The 12,732-nt window shown below is 33.9% G+C and overlaps 1 long non-coding RNA gene across 1 annotated transcript in view; it reads right to left on the bottom strand.

Annotated features, from left to right (window-relative positions):
• Nucleotides 1-2,018: 2,018 nt before the first annotated feature.
• The window catches only part of LOC110484797 (uncharacterized), a 28,802-nt gene continuing 18,088 nt past the window's right edge, over nucleotides 2,019-12,732 (bottom strand). Inside the window, exon 4 of the long non-coding RNA XR_004147831.2 lies at nucleotides 2,019-2,048. This is a non-coding gene — a long non-coding RNA (uncharacterized LOC110484797). The remainder of the gene's footprint in view (nucleotides 2,049-12,732) is intronic.

Here is a 12,732-nt window from a genome sequence, read left to right as displayed (position 1 = left end):
TAGGTCTTCCTAACAACCTCATTTGTCTGTTACAATAATTATCATTTGTCTGTGATAGTAATTCTAATTTTTGCATAACTGACATTAGCAGTATAGCAAATATAACTATGTTCTTGTACATATTTATGAATATAATTTTCATTTTGACTGTTTTATTTGAAAATTTGTTTATCAGAGATTCAGAGTTTCAAAGCTAAATGAAAGCAGTACAGCAATTTATATGAGCTCAATTTGTGATTTTCTGGTATCATTAAATCATGAAATGATTTTTGTAAGTCTCTGTGGTTTTCTTTATTAAAAATGACAGAAACATTTGGAATAATGATAATTACATTGTATAGCTTTCCTTCACTAGGTTCCGCTCCATTCTGTACTGTATCATATAATGGACTATGAATTATGATACTGCTTTGAGAAAATGATATTTGCTACTTTAAACTTGATGTCTCCATGTAATCCATGTAAGGTCTATCAATCATACAATATAACATTTCAGAAGACTGGCTGAAAAATAAGTGGGTAAATGTTTCTGCTGCTAGCTTCTCTGTATAAGATACATTGAACATAATTTTCAAAAAATGAACCACATGATCAATGTTGTCATTTGAAGTATATGCAGATAGTGAATACCACATTTATATACAAGTGAACTTGAGCTGATTGCATTATTCAACAAGCTTTGAATGGAAACTGCCTTGCAGCCAAGTCTATTTGATACCTTGCAACAAGACATACATGCCAGCTTTCAGATAAAGTGAGTTTCAGTATCCCAACATTTCACCTGATTGTACCTGTTTATCATTTCACCGACCATTGCCTTCATCTAAATGTTCAAGCCTTTTTCTCCTTTTCTTTTCTTTTCTTTTCTTTTCTTTTCTTTTCTTTTCTTTTCTTTTCTTTTCTTTTCTTTTCTTTTCTTTTCTTTTCTTTTCTTTTCTTTTCTTTTCTTTTCTTTTCTTTTCTTTTCTTTCCTTTTCCTTTTCCTTTTCCTTTTCCTTTTTCCTTTTCCTTTTCCTTTTCCTTTTCCTTTTCCTTTTCCTTTTCCTTTTCCTTTTCCTTTTCCTTTTCCTTTTCCTTTTCCTTTTCCTTTTTTTTTTCTTTTTTTCTTTTCATAATAATTATATGCTACGTTGGAAGGAGTTCCCAAGGATCACTGAGAATGACTCCTTTGTAGTGTTAACTGAGTATTTTCTAAGTCTTTCAATAATACAAAATAACTTGCTAGTCATTGGCTATATCCTTAACTTCCTACTGACATCTCAGACTATATTAATACATTTATACATTGTATAAATATATATATATACATATAATACTATATTTATATATTGATACGAAGAGGACAAAATAAGAAAAATAAAGTAACAGGCAATTTAAAAAACCAAAACCAAAACAAATCAACAGTGGCAATCCAGACAGTTTCTTAGTCTGAGCTCAAGGTCATGCATCTGTTGTATACCACTACAACTTAATGACCTCTCATTTCTTTTGGGTTTTGATTTTCACTTAGGAGCAGCAATTAACTGGTTCAGAATTCCATGTGTAGTCTTAAAAAAATTGCTTTTTTGATGTAAATCTGAGAAGACTTTGGGTAAGGGAAACCTAAATTCCCCATCTTGCCTGGCTGGCCTTGGCTAAGGGCCAAACTCCCAACCAGCTGCTTGATCACAACCACTCCTCAGTGGGGCAAGGGAAGAGAACAGGAAAGAGATTGCTCACTAAATGCTGTCATGGACAAAACATAGACAGAACATAGATTTGGGGAAAATTAATTTATTGCCAATTAAAATTGTTTCAGATAAAGACAAAGGAAAAGAACATTAAAGCAATATGTGCTCTCCCCACTCTCCCAAGATCAGCATCCCTCCAGACTCCTCTACCTCTCCGCCAGCTGAGTAGCCTGGAAACAGGTGGGTTATACACAGCAGTTTCTCTCTTCTGCCCCTTTATCCTGACATGTTTTACCTGCTCCAATGGATGACTCTCCTTCTTCTCTGTCTTCTCTCACTATTTTTTTTTTTCCATCTCTTGTAGCTTTGTTTCTCCCCCTGTAGTGAATGAGTGTTTCACATCACTCAAAGACTCACTGGTAAATCTTGGCAAAATAGGTTTAATATTAAAGTGAAAGCAAGGCAAAGTTCATTGGCAAGGTTCACTCTATTACTTACTGCATGTTTAAGGCCTAGAGAGAAAATCAGGCTAAAAGTTAAAATCAATCAATCTAAAATTAAAATTAATGTAAAGGGACCTATGCAGAAGCTTAAGATGGAGAAAGGGTAAGGGTAGGAAAGGGTAAGGATAAAAGGGAAAAAGGGAGAATCTCCTTTGAGTCACACGGCTCAGATTGGACCCCCTTGCCAAAATTAGTCCTGGAATGGAACAAAAGTTTAAAGAGGGCTTGTTGGGTAGCACAAGTTCCTGAGAACAGACAGTGTCTCTGAAAAGCTCAAGAGTAGCTTAGCCCAGGTGCTGTTCATCAAAGCCAAGGCCAAATGAGCATTTCTCAGGTCATAGTGCAGCCCAAGGGGAAGAGGAGAGTGTTGTTCCAGCACACCCCACACACTCCCTCCAGCATTTTCTGCTGAATTTTGAATATTTTTTCCCAGAGGTGATGCTATGCTGAGCTCAACTATGCCCTTGATGTGTCTGTTGGAACCAGCTGGATAGGGGAAATTGTGGCTTTTTCCTATGGAGGCCACCCCTGCAGCGCCCTGGGCACCTGAACCCAGCACAGTCTGAAAATCTCCACTTCTTCAGAGCCCCTAACTCTTGAAAAATGTGGTTTGTGCACAGATAGTTGTGTTTCTGTTCAGCATCTCCTCAGAATAAAAGTTATTCCTTCTAAGCTGTATTTTATATTTTATAAGAAAATAAATTACAGGCAGACAAAATAATCAATAAACTCTTCACTGTTTTAAGCTATCATGCTATTACTTCTCATTATATATCAAGAGCATCCTGATATTAATATTTTTGAAGTAAACTTGTATAATTTACCTGCCTTTCCTGTCTGCAACAAAAATTATTTTTTTTTGTATTTCACAGTGATATTTTTCCAAGAAGAATAGTATCCTTTTGGCCTGGTAATACCCTTAATCTCTATTTTTCATAATAGCAGAAGCTGAGAGCTTGCTGACAAGCAGATGACATAATTAAGGTTACATTTCTTCACTACTGCCTCTGGTTTTGTTCATAGTAGACACGCACATTCTGTGTCATTGCACATTCAGTATTATAGTCTTTTCCAATGACATTTGTAGCTAAGCACATTAATATTAAAGGGCAATGTGCCTTTAAGTGGATCGATAAGAACTTGACAATATAATATATAATCATAGTTTCTTATCATATGAGGTTTTGTATGGTTTGATTATGCTGTCTTCCTCTTTGTCATTTTTGTCCTATACAGTAAAGAGTGCAGAAAGCATGAGGAAAACTATTCTGAAAACAGCAATTCAGAATTATGGCCATTGAGCTCCATGGAATGAATACACTGGACATTTCTATGATCTCTAAGTATGTAAGCATCTGGAACTATATAGACAAAATAAATGCAATTCCTTTCCTAAGGTATCAAAAAAATGGCATTATCAGTAATAAAGGAGGAGGAAATAAGGAGAGTTTTCTTTAAGTATTACAAGCTTTTTCTATAAATTACAATTTTTTTCTCTAGCTATGCAGGTACTCAAAGTGACTGTGGAACAGCCATCTTTAGAGCTACTCTAAACAGGATTCAAAAAGACATAGAGGAATCTGATCTAAATTTGAAGTTATGTCTGACTTTGAAGTTGACCTTGGTTTGACAAGGGGATTGCTCCAGAGATTTCTGCCCATCTGAATTAATCTGTAAGACCACAATTCAAACAGCCTATATCTTGAACATGATCATGTTTAAAATGTTATTATCATGAGCAGACCTCAGTCGCTTTTCATAGTCTGTTTTTTTTACCCTATAATGCCTAGGAAAATATTGCCACTACTAAGTCTCACTCTATTTTGAGAATACAGAATGAGCCAACTAGCCTAAATATCCTTCTGCTTTTTGTTTTCAGTTCTTATTTTGGGGTTTTTTTTGATGGGGGGAGGGAGAAGAGAGGAGGTGTTGTAATTTTCAGGTCACAGATATTTTTTTGCCTTCAAAACCCATAAAAATCTAGTATATACAATATATGCTAATCAATATAAAAGACTATTCTTAGTACTTTAAAGAGGGAAGTTAATCTGTCTCTGTCCGTCTCATTCAAGCAAGTGCAATTTAAACCAATGTTTGTGTTGATTTTCAGAAGATAGTTGACACTCATTCAAGATTCTTTATCTGCTGACCACAGAGTCCTTAGAAACAACTGCAGAATCCAGAGCAGAGAAATATATTTGTTACTAATAAAGCCAGCACCCTTCTATTTTTGATTAAAACAATTTTCAAACATCTTATACCATTGAAAATGTTTTTGAAGGGAATGCATGTACTTTGAAGCTACCAGCTACTGTTTTAATTCTTTTATCAACACTCCCAGTTGATCCTTTAGAACTGCTTAAACAAGAATAATAAGTCTTGCACAATATACAGACTCACAAAATACAGAATGGGAGTCTTGGGATGATATGGACAGCCCATAAAATTATGGTGATAAATCTTATCCATCAATTGTGTTGAGACAGAGAATTACAGTAATGTGCCCTTAATCAATTTTAAGTTTAGATGAAATTTAAAAACATAACTCCTTGCTAGTGTGTTTCTTGTCATCTCTAATTCACTGATGTGTAAGTGAATGAAACATTTGTCAGGAGAAAAATTAATTTGACATCAAAAAAGATTACTTCTAAGTAAACATTGCTTTGCAGACTCACAAAGATGATTGATTCTATGCTATTTATCATCCAATCTTAATTTAATTGACTTCTTTTGTTTATTTTTTTATGTTGCTCTCATGCTTGCATCCAGCCATAATTTGTTGCTCTCAAAATCCTGATTTAGTCTTTCAAATATTTGCAGCATTTGGTTTTACCACTTTTAAGAAATTTCGGCTCATGATTCCCAAGTTTCACTGACATATTCAGGAACCTTGTATTCTTTTTGAGTAGTGTGCAGTACTAATACACAATTTTGTTAACATTACCCACAGTGTCCCTGCTGTTAGTAGTGTCTATTATGTTCTATCCTTTCTTTCTGCTGCTAACACCTTATATGCTTTTGATTTAAGGCTGTTTGTAAAATAATTGACAACAGTTTTTACCAGAAGTTATGAGATACAAAATAATCTGAGCCTGATGGTAAAAATAAACTGGTTAGATTATGGCATTATTTTAATTGCTTGACTGGTCCTTCTCCCAGTCTGCAATAGTAGCCAAAACCATCTAAAAGTGCTTACAGGAATTTTTCTGCCACATCAGATTTTGTAAATGATACCCTTCTATCCTCTCATGTGTAGAGTCATCAATTAAAGATTTGAAGAAAAACATAAAGCCAAAAAGTCCTCACTTTGCAAGGGCTGTATTTTAGAATTCTGTACAGACAAATTTTCAAATTGGCACTTTTGCACAGCCAAGCTGAACAATCTTAAAAAACAGTTAATGCTCATCACTTTTCCTTTGCAATTTCCCTTCTTTTCTGATTTTCAGTCCTACTTCAATATGATTTAATTTTTAAATAAGATAGGAAGATTGAATACGCAAACCATTCCTTTGGTTTCCTTTTTTTTTTTTTTTTTCTGAGATACTGAATAGTTACAATGTTATTTTAATCTCCTGGGCAGCAGATAAAGACTTTTTTTATCTTTAACTTAAAAGTTCTGCCTTTCTAGAAGGGCTGCCTTCCTTACTTTTTAAATAAATATGTCTTCCCAGTATTTATTAATATTTAAATGGATTAACAAATCCAAAGTTCCAAACAAGAATTTTGTTGTGCAAAGATCTATATCTACCCCAAATCCTTTCAGTTTAGAATTTCTCAATTGTAAAAACCAAACAGCAGGAACTTCAATATTCCCTGGTGATTCCATAGTGCTAGGCTAACTAGCATTGATAGCGCTATTTAACTTGTATTAACCTCCTGAAGATGTCATTTAAATGAAGGACAAAAGACAAGGGAAGGGAAGGGAAGGGAAGGGAAGGGAAGGGAAGGGAAGGGAAGGGAAGGGAAGGGAAGGGAAGGGAAGGGAAGGGAAGGGAAGGGAAGGGAAGGGAAGGGAAGGGAAGGGAAGGGAAGGGAAGGGAAGGGAAGGGAAGGGAAGGGAAGGGAAGGGAAGGGAAGGGAAGGGAAGGGAAGGGAAGGGAAGGGAAGGGAATCATAGAGAGCACATCTCATCAGAAACCTTGAATTCCATGCAAACAAAGGTCTCAGCTGGAGAGCAATTACCAAAATCTAGCCTGAAAAACTTTGAACTATCCATCCTTTTGAAGGAAGAAGAACAAGGGTGAGAAAGATGCAGAGCTGTTGTTTAAGGATTGTGGGGATTTCAGTCCTGATATTTAGCCCAGTAAGCCATGCTTCTAGAAGTAAGCATTTAATCCATTTACAAAATCTGTTTCTGGATCCAAATTTATCTAGTGCATTAAATAGATAATCCTTCCTTAGTCTGTCAAATTACTTTCTGGCACTACAGAGAACAGGAAGTGCTGCTAGACATTTTTAAGTTAATATTTGTCAAGATTTCCGAAAGGTTAGCTATTTTTTTTTAAATATTTTCTGTCATTAAATTATACTTTTTTTGGATATATAAAATCAGAAACAGTAGCTACAATTTTTACTGTAAGTGTCAAATGAGGTAGGGGCTCTTTCTAGTCTTACGTTGCTTTATTAATAACCTATTTTCTTAAGCAAGGACACTTGAAGCAGCAGATAATATAAATGCAATGTTTTTCTTGTGAAACACTGATTTAAATACTTCTATGTTACAGAAAAACGTCCTACTTTTCTTAATTAACATATTTGATTTTGGCATATTAATTTTTAAAAAATTTTCTTAGTTTTAAAACATATGTAATGTATGAGGTATAGAATGCAAGAATGAAGCATAAGGACATCCAGGAAGGTGATTTTAAGCTTGGCAGTAAAAAAGACTCCTAGACATTAAGAAATAACAAGAAAAGGAAAAAGCAAAAGTAAAACAAAGGGATAAAGAATTAGCACTAATAAAAACCAGTTTGATACAAGAGAGAATTTCTCTTGGCTTTTGAAAATATGAGTTAATATAATACACCTGTTTAAATAAATGTCACTTCCTCCATTGAGTTCACACCCTCAATCTGAAATTTAAGCACAGAAATGAAAATATCTATGTAATATGTACACTTTATTTACACTTTTTCATTTGTAACCTTCCTCTCTTGCACAGATTGCTATGCTTATTCTGAGAGTGTTGCAATAAAGCTAATGTCCTAAAGTCTGTAACCCAACATCTGAAAAAGTCCCCTAAAATGTAAGAGGACATGTTTGTCAGAAGCACTGATCAATACCTTTTTCCCAAACTTTAGTATCTGTTGTGGAATATTTGGTCTTTATAGAAAGCTCACAATTAGTTACTGTGTTGAATTTAATTAGGTCATTAAAAAATAAGTGTTTATTGTAACACATAATTTACAATGTTCTATCATTATTGCCTTTCAAAGATTTCTGTAGGACAAACCAGGCAGGCAAGAGGGGAAAGAATCGTTAATTAAAGGGCATGAGAGAGGAATCAATGCCCTACTTATTCATATTGCCCTTTGTTACTCTCATCACCGAGAAATTGTCATGTGGTTAAGTACATAATTAGTCATCTCACTTTGGCTGAGTAGAGCAACAGGTACAGAGGTTTCATCTAGACCTGCCTGCTATTTTTGGAGGCAGGCTAGACAACTGTAAGAAGGGGAAAGGAAGTAAAGAACTTATCAGAACATGCTGACATGGGGAAACTAAATATCTAGTGTTGGTTGTTGTCATTTCTGGAAGAGAGGGAGGGAAGAAAAAAAAGAAAAAGTAAATAAGAAAAAGTAAATAAGAAAAAAGAAAAAGAAAAAGAAAAAGAAAAAGAAAAAGAAAAAGAAAAAGAAAAAGAAAAAGAAAAAGAAAAAGAAAAAGAAAAAAAAAGAAGAAAAAGAAAAGAAAAAGAAAAAGAAAAAGAAAAGAAAGAAAAGAAAGAAAGAAAGAAAGAAAGAAAGAAAGAAAGAAAGAAAGAAAGAATTGATTATGTGTGTATGTCTCCAGTGTAAGAAGTTCTTAAAATTATTTTAATCCCTGCACTAAATAAATTAAGGGTGAAATTTCTTCTTTCTGTTTGCTTGGTGGTTGTTATGGTTTGACATGGGTACAATGCTAGCGCTCCTATTAAAATGTAATTTTTTAATTGAATGTTGTGAAATGTGATTGAGAACAGAGTAAAAGCAGGCTTAAGCTTTATAACAAGGGAAAAATGTTATTAAGTTATTACTACTATATTACTATAAAAGAAAAAAAGAAAGGAAAACAACCTACACAAAATTTGAAATGAAAACCTTTTAAAGCATTATTTTTCTTACTACCTAACTCAAACTACAGTGAGACACAACTTGGACTTTAACCAGGTTCTTACTTTTTAGATAATCGATATTTAGTTTATTGAAGGAGAGAGGAGTTTCTCTTGTGCCACAGACCCCCCCTAAGAAACACAGCTGTTATATCCTGTGTTTCTATATTACTCATAGCACCACCTAGAAAAAAAGTTTGCTTTAGTGATCTTCTCTTTTTTATGCACGGTGCTCTCACTCCTAATGCATAGATGGACAGACTGCTTTTAGGATTTTTTTTTAATGATGCCCTACCAAGAGGAGAAAAAAATACAGTTCAGTTTTTTATTTTTGGGACTACAGTCCCCCCTATTTTTTCCTGAGGCTGAAAGTCTTAGAATAAAGATTTTCTTCTTTTCTTCTTCTCTAAAGACAGAGAGTACTACTACAAATTTCTCTAACTTTTTTCTGTTCATTCTACTTTTATTTTTTCCCCGCTGAAGCATGGTCTCTTCAGCTCACTAGCATCTTCTTAAAATGTAGCTTCTCTTAGGAAAAAAAATTAGTTTAGTCTGTAGCTACTAAGAAAAAATCTAGCTAAAAGTTACTCCATCATCTCACCCTAACTTTCTTTTTTTTCACAATCTTAAGTTTCAAGCTGTTTCTCTTTTTTTTTTTTTATTAAAGATGATTTATATTTTACAAAACTTTTATTTCTCAGAAAGGGTTAAAAGTCCCGACTCTTAAAGATAGCTTGCTACTCACATTTTTTAACTCCCACAAGTAACTAGGCACCTTACAGCCCCTCCACTCTTTTCCTTCCCCACAGAATACTGCTAACAAAACTGCCGCTGTTTCTTTTGAGAGAGAGAGAGAAACTCTGAGAGAAAGCAAAAACAAATTAAATTTATTTACCCTCCTATCTACAGGGAGCTAGTTTAGTTTAGTTCTTCTACCTTCTAGCCTACCTCAGTCAGGTCACAGGGCCTTCCCCTTCCCGACCCAGCCACAGCCAAGCAAGAAAGAGACTACACTATGCACTAACCAAAACTAAAAAAAAAACAAATTTTCTTAAAAATTCTGTTTTTAACCCCTCTGTGTTCTCAAAAGCATATCTATCTTCAATTAATTAATATTTAAATTAACCTCTTTCTTCTAAAAAAATTATTTTTCCGTGTTAAACCACAACAGTGGTGAATCTGAAAGATTAGACTTATTACCCATTAGATGTGGGAGGAACAGACAGGAAAGTAATTTACTGAGATAGGGGAGACTGGCTGTACATAAAATAACTGAAGTTGCCAAAAGGTGGAGAAGGCTCTTAGGCTCTTGGCAACAAGGACAGTGAGATTCAAAAATCACTGATAAATCACCGAGTATAATGAACACAGCAGTATGCAAGAAACATGAATCAGTTTCTGAGAACTTGAGTGGCTGGAAATATCTTTATCTCAGCTGTAAACTGTTTCTCTCTACATTCTTCATCTTTTGTGCTACTAAAGTATAATTAACTTAATTTATTATTGAAGGCTTGGGGTATTGTTTGGTTTGGCTTTGTAGTTTTTATTTTAAATTTATATAAATTTTATATTTATTGCTTAATAGAGTTATCATTTTGAGAACAAAAGGCACTGTCAGTTTCAAGGGTCTGAAAAACTAATGAGAAGAGTAATACTTTAATGGAAAAATCTACAGGTTGTCTGAAATAGTGTAGGAAAAAAAGTCATATTCTGAGATTTAGACTAGAAATCAATGCAACAGGCACATAATAAAGTCACACAAAAGATTCAAAGTAGGTGAAACAAGGCAACAGAAGTTAACTTTAACTAGAGAATTCTAAAAGACAAGGTGGGATCTGTGTTCACTGTGGGTAGCAAAGGAAGGAAATTAATCTAAGAATGAATGCTTGTCCACTGAGTAGCTATCCAGACTCCTAATCTGACTTTAAATCATATGATTAAAGATTTATTCCCATGATATTTTAGGCTCCAGGGAAGAATCCAAATAAGGACAATATAGTCCCATCCAAATCTACACCATAAAAATATGTAGTAATGTGAGTGCTTTTATTTTATCTGGTAAGGCAAATTAAATTTGCAAAGTTTCATGATCTTATTAAATAATTTTTTTTAAAAAAAATTGCCTACAGGTTTTGATACAAGCAACCATTCATATTCTGAATGCAATCTAAAGGATGAATGACTATCATATAACTGAAACTTGATGCAGTGCATTTTGTCTCTGATAACAATACAAACAGGTTATATTAATTTGCACAATGGAAGGCAAAGCAGGATGAGGTTTGTTCTTGCCAAAAATGAAGACTAAAATTTTATTTTAGGTTCTCTGAACCCTAAAAAATCCTGATGAGGGATAAAATAGATTTTTTTTCTATGTTAAAGAGTACTTAGCAAAGTAAGTTTCTAGTCCTAGGAGTTCTTTTGACTACTGCAGTCCAGACATTATCATTAAATGAGTCTTTTTTATTTATTCTCAGACAAATGAATGACTGGTCTCATTACCATTGTACAAACCCTCCAGGAAAAACAATATTAACTCTCTTGATGCAGGGTTTCTTTCGAGAGCTAATTACTTTGCACAGAGTCTGGGGCTTGCTTTGTGAACAATAGTCAAAAAATGCTTGCTGCTTAAAGCAGTTACACATGGTAAGATTTCATTTTAACCAGAACTTTGACTCTTAAAGCTTGTTTTGAACTGGATATCACGAGATGTCTAACTTCATGTTGACTGTAGACACTGGCAGCCCTTTTGAATATTTTTGTGATTATTTTGCTATGCTCTCTATTTCTGCTTAGCTAATATTAAACTGTTTTGACAAAAAAAAAAAAAAGGTGTCAAGTGCTGCATGAGGCAATTCTCCCTATAATGATTGTGCCATTAGGATTAGCATTGACTAATTTGGTAGGAGAAGAAACTCTGCTGATGAATTAGGCAGTAAGCAACCCCATTTGACACCTTCTAGTCTTTTTATAGCAATGGAACTTGCATAAAGCACTGAATCACTGTATCAACAACCTCCTATTGAATTTATCCTAGCAGGGACAGCTTTCACTCGAACCTCTCTGTTCTCCACGGGAGATAATTCCTTTTTGTAATGGAAACTAAGCATCTTCTATACTCTTTGTATGTTAAAGCAGAGCAGATTAGGGGAATCCAGGCTTTCTCCACACCTAAATTAGATTTGAGACGGTCACAAGTGGAGGCAGAAAAATTTTGACAATCCAAAAAGAGGTTACCAAGGTAGGGTGAAAACTAATAATTTTAATGGGAAGAGATGACAGCTAACACAAATTGGTTGTTCTTGAAGATCAATAAACTGTTCAGTGAAAAAAGAATCCATTTTCACATAATGTGGTCTCTCTCATGACTGGGTAGCTCTTTGCACTTAAGTGGCAGACCATATGAAAAGAGTGGCAATTTTTGTGGTGGAGTAAATGGATAAAGGGATAGATATCCCAATTATGAACCTCTCTAAAAAATAGAGGAATATTAAACCTTCTCCATAAAGTAAAAGACAGTGTGAGAAATATATGAAATATATATACAGAGAATAGAGGAGGACCACCATATGGAGGAATATCGGCTTTTGTTACAATCCCTTTGAGATATCATCAGACAGGTTACAAGTGCTAATCCAATTTCTCACACCAGGTTCTCTTCATAGACATGAATAATTTTTGAAATTTTGAAGTGGACAACAATGTCTAAGAATTTCAATAGCTCACTCAGTCACAAAGTGATAATAAAAACCAAGTTGATATTTCTTCAATAGTCATAATATAGACATTAGGAAACAGAAAAAATAATAATGAAAGAAAAAAAGAAAAAAAAGAGATAATAGTATAAATTCATGACGTAGAAATTAAGAGTAATGGTAAAATATTTTCTGATTTGACAGTATTACATTTCCCCATAAAAATACATAACTATTTGTTTTCTTCTGATATAAAACACTTCACTGGAACCAGGTATATTTACACTTTAGAAGTGTAATAAAAGTGAGTACAAAGAAATTAATCCTTGGCATCAGAAAGAGTAGGCAGTCAGAAGAAAATTAGTGGTGAATTCAGATAAAAGATCAACTTTTCATCAGACTGACATCTGAAAAGAGGCTGTGGTCATATTTATACCTATAGTTTATTGAAGTGAAAATAAGGATTTTAAACTAAATTCAGAGTATTTTTCTAAGCCTTTATAAGAAAATTGATAAATTTAAACCATACCTTTTTACTCTTTTAGGTCATAGCT

The sequence above is a fragment of the Lonchura striata genome, chromosome 1, assembly GCF_046129695.1.
Source record: "Lonchura striata isolate bLonStr1 chromosome 1, bLonStr1.mat, whole genome shotgun sequence".
Lineage (NCBI taxonomy): Eukaryota > Metazoa > Chordata > Aves > Passeriformes > Estrildidae > Lonchura > Lonchura striata.
The sequence above is the reverse complement of the archived record's forward strand: the minus strand, read 5'-3'. Positions and strand labels throughout refer to the sequence as shown.